This window comes from Cricetulus griseus, chromosome 2, assembly GCF_003668045.3.
Source record: "Cricetulus griseus strain 17A/GY chromosome 2, alternate assembly CriGri-PICRH-1.0, whole genome shotgun sequence".
Lineage (NCBI taxonomy): Eukaryota > Metazoa > Chordata > Mammalia > Rodentia > Cricetidae > Cricetulus > Cricetulus griseus.
This window is the reverse complement of record NC_048595.1, coordinates 324,852,524-324,858,543: the sequence shown is the minus strand read 5'-3', so window position 1 is coordinate 324,858,543 and position 6,020 is coordinate 324,852,524. Positions and strand designations below refer to the sequence as shown.

Below are 6,020 nucleotides of genomic sequence, written 5' to 3'. Positions count from 1 at the left end.
AGAAAACGAATTCTTCCTTCCCAGCAGCCCTCTGTTGGCAATATAGCTCCTTGGCTAAGGGAAGGAATTCCTGACTACTTCCTCCTTCCATACTTTGATGTTTTTCTGGCTTGATCTTGTGCAGATCTTGTGCATGCTGCCACAACCACTATGAGCTCATATGCGCAACTTTCCTATTATATCCCGCAAACAATGTTTCACTGTAGTTATTTACTGCCTCTCTGACTCTTCCACTCTTTCTTGGTCCCTCTTCCTCAATGATCCCTGAGCCTTGGGAGGAGGGAGTATGAGAGAGTTGTCCCATTTAGGACTTGAGCACTCCCCAATCCCTTATTCTCTGTATGTTGACCAGTTGTGGGTCTCTGTGATAATTGCTATCTACTGCAAGAAGAAGTCTACTATGACCCTCATCCTATTTCTCTGAGGGCTGAGGGATTTATTTATCTATAGGTAAAATATAAGTACTTAGGAATAAGTTTACTCCTATGTACTTTTAACAGAATAGTAGCAATAGATTCTCCTGTGGAGCCTCTGATTTACTCAGCCTCAGGTCCTTGGCCTCGTTAACAGAGTCAGACATAAATTATGTCTTGTGCAGAAGGCAGTACGTCCAATCAGAAAATGGTTTGTTACTCCTATAGTATTTGTGCCACTATTGCTCCAGGGGGCAGTAGTGTGTGTGTGTGTGTGTGTGTGTGTGTGTGTGTGTGTGTGTGTGTGTGTGTGTGTGCATACCCGATGTGTATGATGGCCAGCTGTGAAGGTGAGAGGACAGCTCAGTGGAGTCAGTCTTCCCCCTCTCCTGATGTGGATGCAGAGGATCTCAGGTCACCATTCTTCCCCAGCAAGTGCCTCTACCCACTGCGCCATCTCACCAGCCTAAATTCAGACTCTTTACCTAACTCATTTTCATTTTAAAGTTCCTGGGAGACAGATTCACTGACAATGCTTTCCTTCAGTTTTTGTTTGTCTGAGAAAGTTTTATGCTTCCACATCTAAAGGAAGGGTCTCGGGTTGTTTCTGTTAGCTATAGAATTTTTCTAGATTTTTCTTCTTTTGTTATTTTAAATATTTTATTTTACTTCAGACTTCTCTTGCTTGCATGCTTCTGGTAAAAAAAAGCCCACTATTAGCTGGGTGGTGGTGACACACACCTTCAATCCCAGCACTTGGGAGGCAGAGGCAGGTGGATCTCTGTGAGTTCCAGGCCTGCCTGGTCTATAGAGTGAGTTCCAGGACAGGCTCCAGAAGGGAAGAAAGAAAGAAAGAAAGAAAGAAAGAAAGAAAGAAAGAAAGAAAGAAAGAAAGAAAGAAAGAAAGAAAGAAAGGAAGGAAGGAAGGAAAGAAAGGAAGGAAAGAGAGAAAGAAAGAAAGAAAGAAAGAAAGAAAGAAAGAAAGAGAGAAAGTCTACTATGACCCTCATCCTTATTTCTCTGAAGTCAAATGAAAATCCTCATCTTCTTTAAGACACTTCTCTTTCAGGTTATCATAGTTTAGATAGAATACATTGGCATATTCTTTTCTTTTGGTTTTGTTTGCTACAGAGTTTTTGTATGATGGTGTTTATATTAGATAATTTCCTAGAATTTGCTTCTGTCATCCTGCATCACCCATCTTGACAGTCTGCCACCATCACACTACATCTTGAGTGTGGTCTATTTTTTGCAACTGAACACTTAACATTCTAAGATTTACTTCAAATTTCCTATTAGTAATCTATCTCTGTATGATGAGTCTGGCTCACTGCTTGCTTAATCTGTGAGTGTTCTTTTGTTTGTCTGATATGCCTTGTAATCCTCATTTCATTTTATATGTTTGACTTTTTTGTTTGGTTGATTGGGTTTGGGATATTTTGCTGTTCTGTTTTTTCCCATTTTAAATTTGTTCTTTGGCAGTCTCACACATGTACATAGTGCATACTGACCACCCTCACCCCCAAATCGCTCCCTTTTCACTGTAACCCATGTCCATCTCTTCCCTTCCCCACAATCTCTTTGTCACATTCATGTCTATTTATTTTGTTGTGTGGATTCACTGAATTTAGCCAGGGCCATGGATTTGGAGGAAATATCTTAAAAAAAAAAAAAAAAGACAGAAGAATCTGCTATGTAGCTTAGGCTAGCCTGGCCTCTACTCAGGTCCTCCTGTCCCAGCCTCTTGACTGCTCTCCTCATCAAACAAAGGAAGCATGGGAATTTTATTTAGAGAATTTATATAATATATATATGACAATGCATGCAAGTGTGGGCATATCTCTGAATATGTTCAGTTTAAGGTTACAGATCACAGATGCACAGATATCCATATAGGTAAAACACCCACAGACATTGGGGGGGGGAGGGAGAGGGAGAGAACCATGCGGGTACTAGGAATAGAAATGAGTGCTTGTCTTGGCAGCATATATAATAAAGTTGGAACAATGCAGAAAAATTAGCATATCCCCTGTGGAAGGATGGCTTGTGGGTCCGTGGAGTATTTTATATATTTTAAAAGGAAAAAATGATGCAAACCTGAGCATGCTTGGCTCAAGGTCAAAAGGGGAAGCTCTTGGGTAAAAAATGTCTGGGTTTGGTAGATTCAGTTACTTTGGTTGCCTAAAATAATCAACCTGTGTTAGGTAGTTAGCTATCAGCAGGAGGAGGGGACATTATCCTGGAACTTTCCCTTATAATCAGGGGCTCATCAAACCAAGAACAGAGCAGCAGGTCCCTAATTATTGCTCAGAGTCCTGACTCTGGCCCTGGGAAGAGACGAGATATCATTAATTGATAGCTATCAAACCTGGTTCCAAGGACCTGAACCCTTATGAGATTAACGTTTAGAAAGAGGATATCTGATAAAGAATGAAAACATAACATTTTCCTTCCTGCAAGAGTCAATCCAAATGGGCCTATCAGTCACCTGGACAGGAAGAAGTTTCCCTGCAAAACTGTCTACCCTGGAAGCTTAAGAAATAGTATAACACCAGCCTAAAATGTAAACCAGGGTCCCTTTGGCTATTATCCACTCTCACTCTTGAGAGACCTCCAGGTCACTCTGTAATATAGACTACCTGTTTTCTCCCCTAATCTCTGTGTCTCATTAGAACTCCTTCCACAGAGATTGCAGGAACCTGGGAGGTGAGGAGAGGCAGATGGACTTCAAATGCTGAGTTACTTGGTGACCTTGGTTGTCCCTTCTAAATGTCTCCAAAGCGTTTTAGCTGAAATGTAAAGAATGACACTAAAAGTGTATCAACCGACTCTTTCAGGGGTGGCAGCACTGTCCCGAAAGCGTGGAGGAGATGGCTCCTAAAGGTGCCTGCCTCACATACCAGGAAATGATTATACTGCAAAATAGGAATTGAAATATGTTGGCATGTAGTGTGAGGATTTGTGTTACTATGGCTGAATGGATTGATTGGGCTGTATTTATTTACGGCAGCTTGTGCCAGAGGCTTTAGATTCCTCCAGTGTTCTGGTTTTGTTTCCCCTCTTGACTGTGGGCTCTCTTAAATCACCTCCCCTGAGCTTGTTTCAGCAGCCCTTTCCACTCTGAAACTCTGGGGGTGTGGTGTGAGCCCTGGGGAATGCAGGTTTCTATATCTTACAATTAAATCTCAAGATTATTAGCCAGTGCCCTAAATCTGTGGCCTGTGCTCTTCGTATGTGTTTCTTCTTGGCCAGCTCTTCTACCCCTTAACGAGAGACAAGAGGGAAGAAGGGACTGGCATGAGGTGAATTCTCTTCTCCTTGGGCTTAGGGCTAAGCTAATGCCGATGAAAGCCACTCAAAAAAGCTCTGTATACATCAAACACAGATCTGACACAGCAGGGAAGGCTTCCTCTCCGATGTTTACTGTAATTGCTAGGGTTCCAGTAAAAGCAAGAGGCTAGCTTAAGACTAAGATTGGTCCTTACAGTGACCTACAGGGCTAGGACTCCAGCATTTCTGCTCCTTGTAGATATATCTTGTTTATGTCCCTGGATCTGCCCTTTTCTCAATTGCAGGGAGACAATCTGCTGGGCAAACAAGGTTATTAGGTAGTTTTCCCAGCCTTTTCTAGATGGAGTAAGAAGTATGACTTTTGAGCTCTTAGCCTATTGGAACTGAAGCAAGTGTCTCTATATGGTCTTCTATTATATAAATAACCTAACATGAACATTAATATGGGAAAATCACTCAAAATTATTAAGCGTCTCAAATAATTTGGAAATAGTGTAAAAAGAGGAAAGCATCCAAGCCCCTTCTTGCTTTGTAGCAGGCCTTTTTCTAGTTATAAAAGATGGTATGCTCATGTTGAGAAGTTTGTGACTATAATGAGTGCTGTGGGATGAAATACAAGTTGTGTCTAGTTTTAATAGGCAAAGACAGCCAGCTAGTGCTTCACCATATCGCTTCCCTTTTTCTTTGCTACATGCTGATCGTGAGCCTGGCTCATGTTAGTGTCATTTTATTAGTGCATGGTCCATTCATTAGCCGAGTGTTGCAATTAGCTATTTCCCATGTCACTTAAATATTCTTCAAAAATATTTGGCATCTACATAAAACTTCATCATAAGGGTGTGTTGTGTTTATTAATTATCTGTTTGGCTATAATAATCCTATGCATACATTTTTTATATACCTTAAACTTTCCTAGAAGTTACTAGAAACAGAATTATTAGGTTAAAAGTTATTAATACTAAGAATATATTAATATTCTTATGCTTTTGATACAGGTCAATTTCTTACTTTGACTAAGAGAACTTCCACCACCCAATACAGGGTCTTGCTATGGATAGCCCAGCTTTGTCTCAAGCTAGTAATCCTTCTGCCTTAGCCTCCCAGTTGCTGGAATTATAGGATGAATTGGCACACCCTGCTAGGTTTTTCTGGATGGAGTTAACCTAGTTACTATGCTAAAAACAAGGCAACCCACAGGATTCATTTTCTCACCCACAGATAGCACTGAGAGGGACCAGCCCTGCCCGACCCCACCCTGGCCTTCAGTTTGGCACAGATTATTTATGTCATTTGTGTATTAATATGTTGAAATTCTTATCTCCGTGGAGATGGTAATAGGAGTTGGGGCTGTTGAGAGGTGTTAGGTCATAGCAGTAGGATTTTTACAAATGAAATTTGTGTCTCTATGAGAGAGACCCTGAAGGGAGCAGGCCACTCACCTTGACCTGAGTACTGCCATTTTGACTTCAGACTCCATTTTATCTATAGAGTGAAACAAAGTTCAGGTTGCTAAGCCTTCGGGGAGCTCAGAACTTTCCAATGGCTCACCACCCTCCCCCCTAAACCATAGAAATAGTCATTATGCATCTTTAGGTCTCTAGAAATATGGCTCTTCCCAACAACAGAAGGAACAAATGAATATGATTGGTTGGGCCGGAAGGCTTGCACTGCATGTCTGTTGACAATGATGGAACACACAAGCAAAGCCCCTAATATTTGATTCCCGAATGGTGAAAATTATAAGTGTAACATGGCAACAAATGTTTGTGAATTTTGTGCTTCTGCCCCCGCTTGGGTCTATAGACACGTGGATCGAGATTCACTGGACTAGGCTCAATATAGGTTAATATAATTTTATTCGGGGAGAAGGCACTTACACAGGAAACAGATGACCGAAACAAGTTCCCGCTCCAAGGATCCACACAGGCTGCTCTCTGCGACCCGACTGGAAGCCAGAGAGAGAGCCACCTGTGCCCTGACTCCAGACCTAAAATCACTCATGTCCCCACCTGTTACCACACCCAAACAGGCATGGTCTGCGCTACAGATGTGAGATATCGCACTACATTTCCCCTTTCAGTCTAAAGAAAAAGATTTAGGTTTGATATAAAACTCTATGCAAAGACAGAAAATACCAAGTATGCTCTAGGAGGAGGAAAAGTAAGAACAAACACATTTAAGACCTATTGTCAGTGAAGCAACATAGAGCAAATGGCAAGAACTATATATCCATTCCTAGGGTAAAGGCATAACAGAGATTACTATAGAGTTGTCCTAAGCTGGAAAGTTTAAGTCTTGTACCTAATATTTCTTTCT

General features: G+C 41.4%; 1 non-coding gene across 1 annotated transcript; it reads left to right on the top strand.

Moving 5' to 3' along the window:
* Nucleotides 1–2,381: 2,381 nt before the first annotated feature.
* LOC113834206 lies at nucleotides 2,382–2,487 on the top strand. The gene has a single exon (XR_003482584.1). It is a non-coding gene; the product is annotated as a U6 spliceosomal RNA (small nuclear RNA).
* The last annotated feature ends 3,533 nt before the right edge of the window (nucleotides 2,488–6,020 follow it).